We start from the raw sequence: 14,855 nt of genomic DNA, 5'->3' as shown, positions 1-14,855 counted from the left end.
AGAGAGGAACTCCCGCAGCACCCGGGTGAAGCGAGGCGGGACTGGCCTGCAGCGCTGCCACCCCGGCCGCCTCACTTGGAAGGAGGAAGAAGCGGGCGAGGGTGGGGGGCTAACCGGACAGGAGCGGAGGGCCGGCCAGCCGAGGAAGTCCAGGTGAGTGGTTCCTTTCCTGTCCCCCCTCCGCTGATACCGCCCACTCCCAGGTAGTTTCCAGAATATGCTTATCCGTGGGATTGGTTGTCATGTAACCCGGAAGTGGTAACATTTCAGAAACGTGATATCCTTTTTAAGATGAGCACGGGACAACAGACTAAGCTGAATTCATGGAAGATCATTGTAAGTAATATATAAATGATTGTTTATTACAGGATTTCTATCATACTTAGCAGTTGGAGGCACGACGCCCCCGTGAGACCATTGTTTTTCAATTCAAAGGAACACCTCATTCGGGTCAAAGACATTCATTCCACAGGGGAGGGGGCTGTTTGCAGCACGCGATATCGGCGGCACAGTAAGCGGCGTGTTTCCTTTGGGAATTCAGAGTAATTAAGGAGGGACAGTCAACTGGGGGATGTCCTGGGAGGGACAGGCCAGGTGAAATACCCCACAAAGGACCACTGCAGTTGTTCCCTTCAAAGCCATTGTGTAACACCTCAGAGGCCATAGCTTTGACACTGGCGTGAAAGGATAATTTTAGTTGGGGGAAAACACAGATCTGTTAACCGTCTCGGCAATGCGTGCCAAGCCCGCTGCACTTCAATGTGAAGTTTAAGATGGACCAGCTTTTCACACTACGAGAACTCTAGCTACACTTTGAAAGGCGAACAGTTTAGAAGCTTGCATGCACTGTAGGTGATGGCAACTATAAAAGCAAACGGTTACTGTGCACTCTGACACGAGATTAAACTGTGATCCGTGTTGTGCGCCTGCACTGATACCGAATGGAGGTTTTATGATGGATATCGGACTCCACCACATATACTTAAGGGTGTCTGCGGGTGTGCGCAGTCCTTAACCTGTTGGGGTTTTTAACAAAAGTCCTCTGGAAACGCTGGTCTGGCTTGAGCTGTGCTCCGGAAACACATTGCACTATTGAATACGTACAATCGCCGGCTTCCTACACCACCGGCTTCGTCACTTATTGCAAGAGGCGGGAAACGAGTCTGTCACTTGCAAAACTCCAGCGAGTACACCACTGCAAAGTCCAGAGGATTTATAAACAAATACACACACACCCATCTACCCCATACTTCGTAGGAGATATTTACAGCTGCATTTATAGTGTGGTTCAGTGAGTATATGAGTGGTTGGTTTGGAGGGAATGCTCCTGTCCTTTGTGGTTTCGCGCTTCTCGATTCATAACTTTGTTTGCATTATGAAACCTGCATTGTCTACACAAAACGGGCGCCCTTAGAGCATTGCGTCAGTCCCCTGCAACAGCGAGGGCTTGGCACACGCAGCAGAGCTATACATTTTTAATAATCTCCTGTGAGAACCGGAAAATGAAGACAGCGTAATACAATCACAATTGAATTCACTTGAATGAGGGAACCCTATAAATAAAAGAATACTTGAAAGCAACGAGTTGCGTCACATCGTTTTTCAAAATGTTTTCTTCAAAATCGCTTTTTCAAGCGAATACAATTTCTATACGTTGTAAGAAAAAAATATGACTTTTCGCTGGCGCCGAATGGATGATTTAATTACACAGCCATTGCCACAAAAATTCGGTGTAGGTGTCTTAAAAGTAATTAAATGTTGCTGTTTTTTATAGTTGCTTGCTTTAACGATTGAAGAGGGGAAAGAAAAAGTCCTCTGCCTCTTTTTGAGTATCGAGAAATACTGCAATTACTGGAATATAGTTTATTCTTGAAAAACGAAATTTTATGTATTACTGGTAAACGGTTTGCTTATGAATGGACATTGTTTGACAGTGCCCCGGTAATGTGGCGTGCTGCCAGGTTTAATTTCTTGCAGGGCTAAATCTGTGGCATCCATATTCCTATATATAAAACGAAATTGCCATTTTCCACTACGTCTAATTGTCAGTGCCTGTTCTAACCCAGTATGTTTATCAGACTGTATGACTGTTAGAAGGAATTACAGCAGGTGCAGTTCTCCGAATGATATGCTGCCTAATGCAAATGAGCAGAAGACCTCTGGCTCATGTAGCCTCCATTTTCTAGACATGTTGCAGCTGATTTGGATTAAAGGGGCCTATTTTATACATGCTGACTTAATTTCGACATCACACCTTGGACGCACATGCTGTTTACTATAATAAATTAAAAGTTGCCTATGGATGGAAAACGGTTTTATGATGATTGCAGTCCCTTGGACAATGGATTTAAATGGAAACAATTTGATTGAGGGGTAAAAACAACTCTGACCTGGGCTGGATCCCCAGGGTTTGTGGTGTGAAGTCTTTCAAGGATGGGGGGCACTGAGATACCTCATATAATTGCCTGTTCTCCGTTGACATCAATAAAGAGGAGCCAACTGTATGCAAATCCAACCTGATGCTAGTCACATAGAGCAAAGCTTTTAATAATGTTTCCTATGTTATACTGTGGACCCAGCGTCGGATTGGTAACGCGGGCATTCGGGCAATGCCCGAGGGGCCTGTGTCCAAGTTCCTGCGTAGGCTGCGCTTGCCCAGTCTCACTGGGGAAATCTCATGTTTTGGAGGGTGAGGCTTGAACCCGCCCCTCTTCTCCATTGGCTAGCTTCATAAACGAAGGCCAGCCATTGGATGAGAGGGGCGTCTGCCTGTCTAAGCCCTGTGTTTTTGGTATTAAGGGCGTTATTTTTAGGATCTTTTTCTCCTCTTCCCATTGGCTGGAATTTTACATTCCACCCAATGGGAAGAGAAGAGAAAGAAAAACACGACCCCCAAGTCCGAAAATGTCGGGGGTTTTCGGAGAGCAATTTCTGCTGGACCTCCGCCGGAAGAAGTAGAGAAGCTGCCGAGTCCTCCGCCCCAGCTGGTGAGTGCTCGCTTTTCTTGCCTCTGTTCCCTGATTGTGCCCGTTTTCTTGCCTCCCTGTTTCCTCGTTGTGCGTGCTTTTCTGCCCACCCTGATCCCTCGTTGTGTGTGCTTTTCTGCCCCCGTTCTCTCGTTGTGCGTGATTTTCTGCCCCCCCCGTTCCCTCGTTGTGCGTGCTTTTCTGCCCCCCCGGTTCCCTCGTTGTGCGTGCTTTTCTGCCCCCTTTCCCTCGTTATGCTTGCTTTTCTGCCCCCCCCCTGTTCCCTTGTTCAGCGTGATTTTCTGCCCCCTTCTGTTCCCTCATTGTGCGTGCTTTTCTGCCCCCCCCTGTTCCCTCATTGTGCTTGGTATTTTTAGTAAGTGTGCAGCATGATTCGGTTTTAGTTTTCCTATTATTATTTGCATGCAACAAATTATTTAGGAGTTTATGTTGAGCATAATTGTGTTTTGGCCCTGCACGACGTTCACTCTTGCCTTTTTTAAGCTTTCTGGAGCTATTGGCATTGTGAATGACAATGCCATTTATTTATTTATTTTCAAACCAAACACATAAATAAAAATTTTGTCATTTACAATGCCAATAGCTCAAACTTTTCAAAAGGCGAAACCATTGCATTGTAAATGCTTGTTAAGATTAGTTTCTATGTGTCCTTTCCTCTGTCTCCTTCTATGTAGGCCAGATCCATTTTATTGAAACCATCGGCTTGTATATTTTTGTCAAAAAAACAATCAAGCACATCTCCTTCTGTCATTGTACTAGAGAGAGAAGAAAGACTACTGAAACTTCCTCTCCACAGTTGACCAATCTATTTTTTTCACTTATGTTTTTAGCTTTCAATTCAATTTATATTATACATTGTTAAAACTCTTTTTTCAGTTTAAACTCGAGATTGGATACTGGCAAACTGATTTTTTTTGGCATAAATCTTCAAAGGTTTCTCTAAAACGAATTGCTTCAAATTAGCATTTCACCACGTAGATGTTTGTCAATTTGCTTTCAAGAGAGTAACATTTTTCAACTTAATTCCTTGGCGGAAACAGGGCTACCCTCCTTTCACATGCTGCTACTTTTTCCACATGTAGCTATTGTCCTTTCCTACTAGTCAAGGCATCCAGTTAGATATACAACATCACAACAATATGAGTTTCTGCCTGCTTTATCTTTGATGTCATGAGACCCAACCACATCTCTGTGGCCATAAAGCTCCTGCATTGACATTTGATCAAACAGTTCTTGGATGTTAAATTTCGATTTTGTGTGTCTGAGAATATTTTGTGTAGCCAGCAATGATCCCTAGATTGCACAAGAGTGTAGCTTTCTCGAAAAGTGTGATGTTACTTAGAAATTCAGGGTGCAAGGCTCTCAAAGGTGGGGGGCTGCATTCATATCATATGTGAAAGCACTTTAAAATGTCATTAAACTTTGTCGTGGCTGCCATATTGGCTTTTCCCTAATAAAACCTAAGTAAACACACACACATGGCCTTGTTTACACAGGGGAAGGTTGGGGATGTAGACATGTTAGCAAATAATTCCATAATTTTATGCATCCTTCGGAGAGTGATTGTGAACTAAAATGTAGATAATTCTTTTCCATTCTTTGATCATAACCTGCTGAGAAACCTTAAAAAAAAGTCCTCTATGGGCCTGAACACAAATATCCTGCTGAATTTTGATTGGTTCACAAAGTCCTGTTTTCATAGAGGTTGATATACCAAATTGTTTGGTCTTTATTGCACAGGATAATTATCGGGTGTTGTCATGACCCAACAAATTCAAGAGCGAGGAAGGAAGGGATTTTTTTGTGCATGGTAAGCGGGCTATGAAAGTACAATTGAAAGGACCGGTCATTGGCGGCTGGGGCTGAGACACAAGGGCGAGGACTTCCAGGTCAGGCAGAAGGGACGGACCTGGAATTGTCTGAACTGTCACACTTGTAGGAGTGCCATGGTTAGTACTTGTGAAGGTACTGTTACCGGCAGCACTGGCAGGGGCAGTGGGTGCTACAAGCTGCAGTGGCCTTCTGGGAAGGACCCTGGCACATACTTTTTTTTTTTTTACAATCACGCACTGGACATACGACTTGCCCTGGGCCAATCTTCTTTTCTCGTGTGAATTGTTTTCATTGTTCGGGGGTGGGTACCACAATCACATGCTCCCTCTTTCCTCCATATATCTGTTTGCTTCATTGCAATAAATAGGTTAGACCAATTACAGGACTATGTTATCGTTGATAATATATGTACATTGTGTTAGGCTATATCATGTACTCTTTGTGTTTGAGGAACGTTTTTGAATCTTATAAAAAGTATTAACAATGTTTTTGGGCACATATTTTGTGCCCTGCAGTTTTGCTTTTGGTAAGAAAATGTTCAGTACGATCCGGAGAGTACGGCTCGAGCCGGAGAGTATGGTCCGGGTGCGGCGATTCCGGTCCGACTGCGGACGTAAAGATACGACTTGTAAATGACCTCTGTGAATACCAAAAGTCGTAAAGTTAGATTTTCGCCTCAGATTGCCTTTGTGAATCGGCCCCTTTGTGTATAATTTTAACTACTTTGTGTTTTTATGGTTTAAATGCCATTACCCATTATAAACATTGGATTTAAGTGCAGGAAAGCATATAGGAAGCCTGTACAGACCAGGAAAATTTTTCTAAAAATAAAAGCATTGAAGGATCTCGGGGAAGCTAGTCATTGGAAAGATCTAAAGGCCTTCCGAGGTTTTGTGAATCAGCCATTTTGGAAGGAGGCAGAAGAGCCCTCCATTGACATGGCTATATCAGGGCAGGAAATAGCAACTTTCTTTAGGGCGGTCTATGCCCAGGAAAATGGGGAGGAAGGGCCAAGGGAACTTAAGGCGGGGTCACATATTTTTGATACTTGCACTGTCTCAAAGGGAGAAGGTATGACAAAATACACCCCTAATGTAGACGAAGTGTGGGAGGTCATTAACACAAGCCCCAGCTGCAAAGCCCCTGGTAGAGATGGTGTTCCTTTGGACTTATTTAAGAACCAACATGAGCTTTGGGCTCCTCGGGTAAACTATGCTTTACGGGCAGTGAGTTGCGCCAGGATTTTGCGATCATGGTCGGAATCTATTATCGTCCCTATTTTTAGAAATGCAGATCGAGAGGATGTTGGGTGTTGCAGACCAATCGCTCTCCTGGACTCCACTGCGAAGTTCCTGAGCCGTGCCTTATTGTCCCGTCTTGAGGTATGGGCGAGGAAACCAGTACATGCTCAGACATCCAATACGGGTTCAGGCGGGTGCCTGGGACAGAGGACCCGTACCTCAATCTCTCCCTTTTGCAGTGAAAGTATACGATTGCCAAACAGGGCTCCCTATTTCTAGGATTTATGGACCTGTCAAGGGCCTTTAATTGTGTTCCTCATAGTAAATTGTGGAGCATTATGGATGATCTTGGCGTGGACAAGTGCTTGAGTAATCCCATTAGGGATTTAGATTGCAACTCCAGTGCTTCCGTAATGTTCGTCCCGGGGTGGGGGAATGCTTGGAGTCGTTTGGCATACGCAGGGGCGTTATGCAAGGTTGAGTTTTTGCACCCGTCCTCTTCACTCTCTATCAGTTGGGGAGGGAGTTGGTTTTAACATGCATGGACGTGCCCCAAATTGGACAGCGTCCCATACCAGGGTTGTTGTACGCGGACGACGCAGTACTTATGGGCCGCACTCCGCTGGCACTACAGCTGCTATAAGACCGGTCGTCAGCCTTTATGCTGCAAAACCCGCAGCTCTAAATGTATTGCTTTCTAAGCTCATTCAAGACACCAGCAATTCCAGCTACCTTGGTGTGACTTTCAACAATAAATGGTCCTGGTTTCCACAGCAGGAGATCAGAAATAGCCAGTTTGGCAGGAGTATTAATGCTCTCTTGTGATTTGCTGCAAAATTGGGTAAAAGCTCTAATTGACACATGCTGGCAAGCATCAGGCACAATGTCTAAGCGCAGCACTTTATGGGGAAGGGGTCTGGGGAATTCACAAAGCTACAGCGTTGCAGGTCATCGTAAATATGTTTGCCCGTCACTTGCTTTCAGTCCCCCAATTTACTACCACCTTACTTATGCCACAAGGACCTAGGACTGTACCCCCTTGGAGGACAAAATATGGACTCACCCATTTATGTTGTGGCACAGAGGACCAACGCGTCATCAGTATTAAATAGATTGATTATTGAGGACTGCCTGCTTCTGGATCACAGTCTTGTTTTTTCTTGGCTGAGGGGAATTAGGGATATGGGTATGGCCCTGTCCAGACCAGATCACAGAGGGGCATTGAGAGATGTGTGTTACACATTGTGTGGGGCTACAAGGGGGAAAAAGCCAGATCTTCGTAATCGGTTACTTCCTACCTATTGCTGTTCCCTCGCGATGGCCCCCAGCCCTTCTTCCTATTAAAGGCACAGCACTACCAGCACTTTATCCTTTTGAGGTTCAGATTAAACCTATTTCACCGGCTGGTTTCCTTTCCACACTCTAATAATAGGAAGCGCAATCTTGACCCGGGCACCTATGATCAGTCCTCCCCACAAAGCACTTTGAACATAATATTTGTGTGGAGTTTTTATTCTAAACCCCGATCGTGCACTATCAACGCCTCCTTAATTAAACATAACATAAGACAATGCATAATGGCACTTTACTTCCTTCAACGTCTTGCATCCGATGAAACAATAGCAACCATATATAGCTATCTCAGACTTGTGATTGAGATCCGGTAGACCCTCGATCACGACTGTTAAAGGCCCTCTCCCTCGTTATAGGCCCTTGCGAGGGAACAGGCCTTTAACAACCACCGGTACAGCCCAAAGCAGAAGGGCTATAAGGTTATTAGAACATTCCATCCATTGAGGGTCAAACGTTCTAAATTAAAAAGGGAGAAACATGAAGAAAAACATTGAAAAGTTTGCGCTCCTGGCTTATACAAGCCATTATAAGCCTGGCGGTACTCCGTTATCTTTAGCGGAGCTCCCAACACCCCAATGTTCTATTCTGCATTCGCACATGCCAATAAAATATTTTAAATATGATGTCTGTCAAAATTAGGGGCTGCTAAATTATTTCCTAATTTTAACCCTATTATTTTAAAAATGTTGGTTCATATATTTTTTTCTGATATTATTGCACTGTAATGTATTAAACTGTACTATTATAGTCTAGTTTAAATTCTACCAAATAAAGTTATTTGCCTTTGATTTAAATACTCTCTGCTCTAGGTTAGAAGTATACACCCGAACAGCTCATTGACCCTTAGATGAATGAGGCTGAAGGACCTTCGAGGTGAAATGCAATATCTTTATATTGTATAAGGGAGGGTATTTTATTCCTTGATCACATTGTCATTGTCCCTGGAGCCCTATCTTAATCACATCAATAATCACAATATGCATCTTATTGTTTGAAAAAATATATGTGAAGACATTTGATGTGAAGAGAATTTAATGAGTCACTATGAAAAGCAGCTGTGTTTTAGAATATATATTAACATGCTACTTTATTCTAATAAACCCCAGAAAAGACATATTTATGTATACTGGCATACATGTCTTCTTATCCTTTGCAGGTTTTGAAAGTAGGAGCTAAAAGGCTAATTATCTCTTTTTAATAGCTTAAAAAGAGTTGCTATTCTGCTCAGTGTCCTGCCTTTCACACATAATCCTGTCATGAGCAGGGATACATTGTGATGTCACATTCATCTGCAATAAGTTATTACGTTAGAGTATTGCTATTTTATTATTACTGTGAAGTATCGATGACACCGTAAGATGAAAGGGGCAACTATATCACAAAAATAAATACCACTTCCAGTACATTGACTACTACTATGGGCCTCATTTTGATGTCGGTGAGAAAGCCTCCGACCTGCGGTTGGAAGCTTTCCGACCGACATCTTCGATTTCAATTTCGACCGCCGCATTACAATGCGGGCGGGCGAAAGTGAAAAAGTGAAACCGGACGGTCATTCCGGCTAGATTCTGACGGACTCAAGGAGCCCGTTGGCCCGTCAAAGGTCCCACCATAATTCCTGAGGATGGCGTTTCCTCGCCGTCGGCATTACGATGTCAGTTTCCGACAGGCTTTCCATGTCAGGCTTTCTGACATAGAAAGCCTGTCAGAAAGCAACTTTGGACCCCCATTCTTCCACGGCCTCTGGTTGGGGGCCGAGGGGGCAAGTCCAGTGCCCCCCTGTGTGCTGTCATGCAGTGCAGGGATTAACAGACTCCCCCATTTCTCTATGGGAGCTTGTTCTGTGGTCAGTTTACGGCTACAGCACAAGCTCCCATAGAGAAATGGGAGTATGCGACTGCACCATGTGCGGTCTTATTGTACTACTGTGGTCTGGACTGCCGACCTGAGGTCAGTTGGTCCAGAATCTGCGATGCCTCCGACCGACATCCTATTCAGGGCCTATATGTTAAGATAAGTAGATGTGGAGCTAAGCATATTAAATATGTACTTACATTGATGACGTAGTGGAGGCAGCATTTTGTTGGTCGATATTGTTGACCTATATATAGTATGACCCAACCTAACTAGACCCTACTAACAAAATGAAAGATGGCTCTTTATATATTTCGTACGGGCTTCTATGTATTGAAGTCTTATATTATTTATATATTTCTAATTCAGAAATCTTATTTATTTATCTCAAATGTATCAGTCCACGTTTTAGAAATAGTTATCTGATGATATTTGTTAATACATTAATGTACAAACTTTCCAATTTCTTGAAGCTTGTAATGAATTTTGCAATTTGGAGAAGTTGACAAACAATAACTTTAAAATGTGTTACTTTTCCAAACGCGTGAAGTTATTCCGTGGAGTTATATTTATTTCCCTACTGTTTATCAGGTGAAACTAAGCTCTATAATTACAACCACAAGAATTGCCACCAACTCTGGTTTAAAGCAGGGGTGTGTTTTGGCCCCCCTACTTTTTAATCTGTACACAGCGGACATGGGGTATGCCCTGAAAGATGCCAACCTAGCACCCCCTAGACTGGGGAAGCTGGTCCTGGGAACGCTCCAGTACACAGATGATACAGTAATCATGGACCACACCAGGGTAGGCCTTCAAAGAGCTTTAAATAGTCTTGCCACCTACAACAAGGAGAATGAGTTAATTATCAATGTGAGCAAGACCAAGATAGTAATCTTTGGCAAATACCATCACAAAACAAAAGCTTCAGGGTCCCTGGGGGAGCACCGAATCATCATGGCCCCATCCTACAACTATCTGGGTACATGGGTATCAGAGAGGGCCACTGCAGTTAAACACCTGAAGGAGCTTAAACCAAAAATAGACAAAATAATATTGTCTCTAAGATGTTTAAGCCATGGCTTGGCCAGTCCCTCTGCAGATCCGATGTTGACACTACTCAAGGCTAAACTGATCCCCGCCATCACGTACGGCCATATAGCCTACCCAGGGGCTTTTGAGAAAGTGGTCCAAGCGGCCCAGGTGAAAGCATACAAGATGGTGCTACGGGTCCCTAGACAGGCACGGAACAACAGGATCAGACTAGAAATAGGCCTGAAACGACCTGACCTGGCACTACTGGGGGATTTGCTAAAATATTACATTAGAGTTCTGAAATCGCCCCAAAACACCTTAAAGGACTCGCTAAAAACCATCTTTGGGGAGGCAGGCTCCCCATGGCACTCCAAGGTGGAACTAGCCATTGAAGTTCTGAAAATCGAGGGAAGGAGCCTGCATCTTCACAAAATTCCATATTCCGTCTGGGCCCAAGCCGTTAAGCGCGAAGTCCAGTCTATTTCCTTTGAACTTGACCTTTCCTCGCTCCGGCATAATTCACTAACGCTGGCCCTGGACAAGTCTTATATCCCCGGTAAACCCCAACCATACCTGCAAGATTCATTAACAACCGAGGCAAGACAGAAAATTCTGTTTATGCGCCTTTTGGCCCTCAGGATTGCGGACTTCGACCCAATTTGGGCACGCACGGATTGAGCCATTGCCTGCCGACTTTGCAACTATCTCAGAGAATCCTGGCTACATGGGCTATGTTGCTGCACAAAGTTGGCCAGAGACCGACAGCGATTGTTGCGTCCGGCATTACGGATTCTGCGCCATAGAACATGCAGAGAGGCCTCGGACTGGTGTTTCTCAGAATCCACGACCTGCTTATTAGCCAGGGCAGGCAAGTTCATCCATCAAGTTAAAATGGCACTCGATTCCCAACTAAAGGCTACTATTCCGATGTGCCCCGAAAGTGGGCTTAGCGCTTTCTTCGTCGCCCCAAAGTTGTCAGCCTACAGTTATTCCAGGGAGACGCCGAAAAGTAATTGGAACCATCGGACTGAGGTATTTAACCTGGACTGATGAAGTCCGCAGTGTGACTGATGATGTCGAACTTTTATACGTCTCTCAGACTCTAGTAAGCGTGGTCTCATGGTGAATTCAAAACCCTTATTTTTTGTATTTTTTTTTTTATAATGGACAATAGTAGTGAACACAGTTAGTCTTGCGACTATATAGTTGCACCTATGGTTTTACTTGGTTTTGGCCGAGAAGGGGGGGGAGTATTGTATTGTATTTGATTTTATTGTATTTTACCGAAGTTCATTGTATCTTCTACTGTAATGATTTTAAGTAATCGCACAGTTTACTAATAAAAAATATACACTGGGTCCAGCCCAGATCCAGCTTACTGTTTATCATCGAAAGAACAATTTTAGGCACTCAATAGTTCTTCTATAGAGGAAGGCAGGAACAAATTCATGCAGTGATGGCCTTCTAATTTACAGGTAAAATTGTTTTCATCCCCAAAAATATTTTCAAAAAAAAAAAAATAATTTCGATTTTTTAGAAAATAAAATTAGCCGGGTTTGTCAGGAAACCCTATATTAACCAGTTCATGTTTTCAGGATATCCACAATTAATAAATATTATCAAAAGATAAATAGAATTCATATACATAAAATTAATTTCATTAGAAATTAGTTGTATTTTTTTTTCTCTCAAAAACTCAGATCCAGTCTCGGCGTAAATGAGCCATCTTGAAAAATGAATTGGAAAGTGATTAATCCAATTTAATTGAGCATGCTTATAGATATCTGGATTCAGATTGAATGTAAATATTTGCTCAAGTGAATGACCAGTGCCGTGAGACATGCATTAAGTGCTCCTTAATTAAAATAGTTCAGCTGTGAAATGACTGATGTATCACACTCAGCATGGGCCTGAAGAAATAAATTAGCAAATGGTATAACCTGTGAGAGTTTATAAATAAAAGTGTAATCAAATGTATGTTTCTACTTTTTTGTTTTTCTCCTGGAAATAAAAAAGAAGTGTTGGCTTTTGGGGCACTTTATGTACACGAATCACACCTGCTTTCTAGGTATGACCTAGAGACACCTATAGCTTTGATGCCAACCTCATGGAACAAAAGAAATCATAAATAAAAACTACATATACAAAGAAGCTCTGGGCTAGCGCTGTTCATCCATTGGTCGCTTCAACTATCAATCACAATTTGCTTCCCTAAACCAGAGCAGACACATGGTGCAATTGCTCGCTTCAGCCATTAGTTATCTTGCAGTGTGAGTGATGGCATTTCGCCTGATTAGTTGTACACATCTGCCTACAAAGAAGTGCACTTCTGTGCCAGGGCTGGTAGGTCAGAATTTTACTTTGGCAATGCTTTTTTCCATTCATTATAATTTTTTCTTAAATTAGTCCTCAATATGTGCTGTAAACTATGTCTTCAAATTACAGGAATTGAAACCCAATTGCACATTTTCTTTGTGTCGATAAGTATCATATTTCCTATGATGTGTGTAAAAACTGAATACACCTAGTGGGTAGCAAGTACAAGCATTATTTTAATAAAGACATATACATTTTTTTATTTTCTTTTTTTATTGCAAGTACATGGCTGTGACATTTCTGCATCGCTAGGATTAATGTTTCGCTTCTTTTCATCTCTGCATCATATGTGTGCAATAAAAATATTGCAATAACCATTTCCTAGCTTACCTAAAAGAAACAGCCTGGCCTTTTGGATTTGCCAATGCTTGTTTAAGTGTGAGTTTACAAGTATATTTAGGGTGGGAAAAGCACAGCAAATATTTGAGACTACTCACAGGGTTACACTGATAAGATGGGTCCATTATAAATAAATGTATGACTCCGCTCCACCCGACAATTTAGCTGAGATCACAGTGCAGTTGTTGCACTTGCAAATTCCACAACCACCATATAGAACTCAATCAAAACAAACTAAAGCAGCTATAGTTACAGACCCATATCAGTATTTGCCCTCCTCTAGCTGGAGCCGCAGCTCCGTGTTCTCTCCATCATGGTGGGATGTGTGATGGGGCATAGGTCCTGGGAGCACTACCTGTCACCTTTGCCATATTACTGCATTTCAATGGTTGAAGACGTTGAAAACCTAACATATGCTTACATGTGGCTGGTATAAGCCTTCTGCTTCAACGTCCCAATGATTGTTTTTCAGTTTCTCCCTTTCTAGGTCGAGCATGGGCAGCGCGTATGCGCTGTCTCGAGACATCCTATGTACACTTTATGGGCATTGGTCACGCCCATCGCTTTTCATTGGTTCCTTAAAGTGCGTTTCCAAATGTATTTCTTTTGTGTGGTGAATCAGTGTAATTTGTCCCTCCTTTCGGTGTGTTTGTCACGCCCATGGCGGCAACTGGCCTGTTACATTGGTCATTTTGCTTCAGGCAAATACTTGCGCGCACAATTTTTGTAACTTTTTTCATGGCCGGAACAGAAGCGCTCTTGTTTTGAATCGCTGTTGGTTTATGGCCTTGACCCCTTCACCGCAATTCAGATTTGAGGGGGGGGGGGGGGGTTGTGGGCATGGTACCATGGTGCTCATACCGGCTCCCGGCCGTCATGAGTCACGGTAGGCGTGTGCTCATGATGGGCAGGACTCGTCAGAACTCCGCCCACTGATTTATTTGCCCGCACAGGTGGGGAATTAATCGCATGTTGGTGGAGCGGCAACGTTCCGACAGCACCAGGCCGACATGAGCACATGACTACCGTCACTCATGACGACCTGGAGCCGTCATGAGCACAGAAGTGGTTAACACGAGCGCTCAGTTGCTCTGTTCATGCGCTCTTTATTTAGTTTACTTTTAATTTGCACCCACCACAATTGTGGGATTTTCAGGCTTAAATAAATAAATAAACACAGCAGAGTCCCCACTCATAGCCAGCAGCTTTCCTCAGTCCCTGTTTGCAGGCTTGGGCAAACAATACTGTCCAATTTTTAGCACAACCGCGCACTGGGTCTCCGGAGCTGTGTCTGCTCCTGAAGCCCCCACCCAAAGCTTGTGCAAACGGCGGTCCTTCCCCCTTTCCTTGCGCGTGCTTATGGTCAGCTACCTTGGCCACCGCAAGGCAGGCACTGAAAGGTCCCGAGGTCAGCAACCTCATTTACGAGAGGCATTCAGAGCCCTAACTGCCGTACCAAGCCCTCAGTGGAAGCTTAATTCCAGGTAAGAGTGATGGTACTTGAGGAGAGAACAGGTCTTTAATTTTAACAGTTCTTGTTTTAACAGTGATGGTTTTTTATAGGTCGCACCACTGTTCGGCATATGCCAATATATTTTTTTCAAAGATTCACAAAAGAAGTAATTCAGATGTTGTGCTACTAGGTACAGATACATCAACCTACCCAATATGCATCAATAACATTGGTGAAACACCTCCGTTCATATAAAAAACTAATATGCCCGAACACTCAACATAAGTAAATCAATGGTATTGATTTTGGATCACGGTGGACACTTTTGAAGCATTCTATCCAACAGAGATACTTGGAACCTAATGGAATTACTCTCCACTTTATTCG

At 43.4% G+C, this 14,855-nt stretch overlaps 1 protein-coding gene across 2 annotated transcripts in view; it reads left to right on the top strand.

The window, feature by feature from the left end:
- Window positions 1–14,855, top strand: part of FAM131A (family with sequence similarity 131 member A) — a 469,936-nt gene that overhangs the window by 95,989 nt on the left and 359,092 nt on the right. The window lies entirely within an intron of this gene.

This window comes from Lissotriton vulgaris, chromosome 11 (genome assembly GCF_964263255.1).
Source record: "Lissotriton vulgaris chromosome 11, aLisVul1.2, whole genome shotgun sequence".
Classification (NCBI taxonomy): Eukaryota; Metazoa; Chordata; class Amphibia; order Caudata; family Salamandridae; genus Lissotriton; species Lissotriton vulgaris.
Note: the sequence above shows the minus strand (reverse complement) of the source record. Positions and strands in the feature narration are given on the sequence as shown.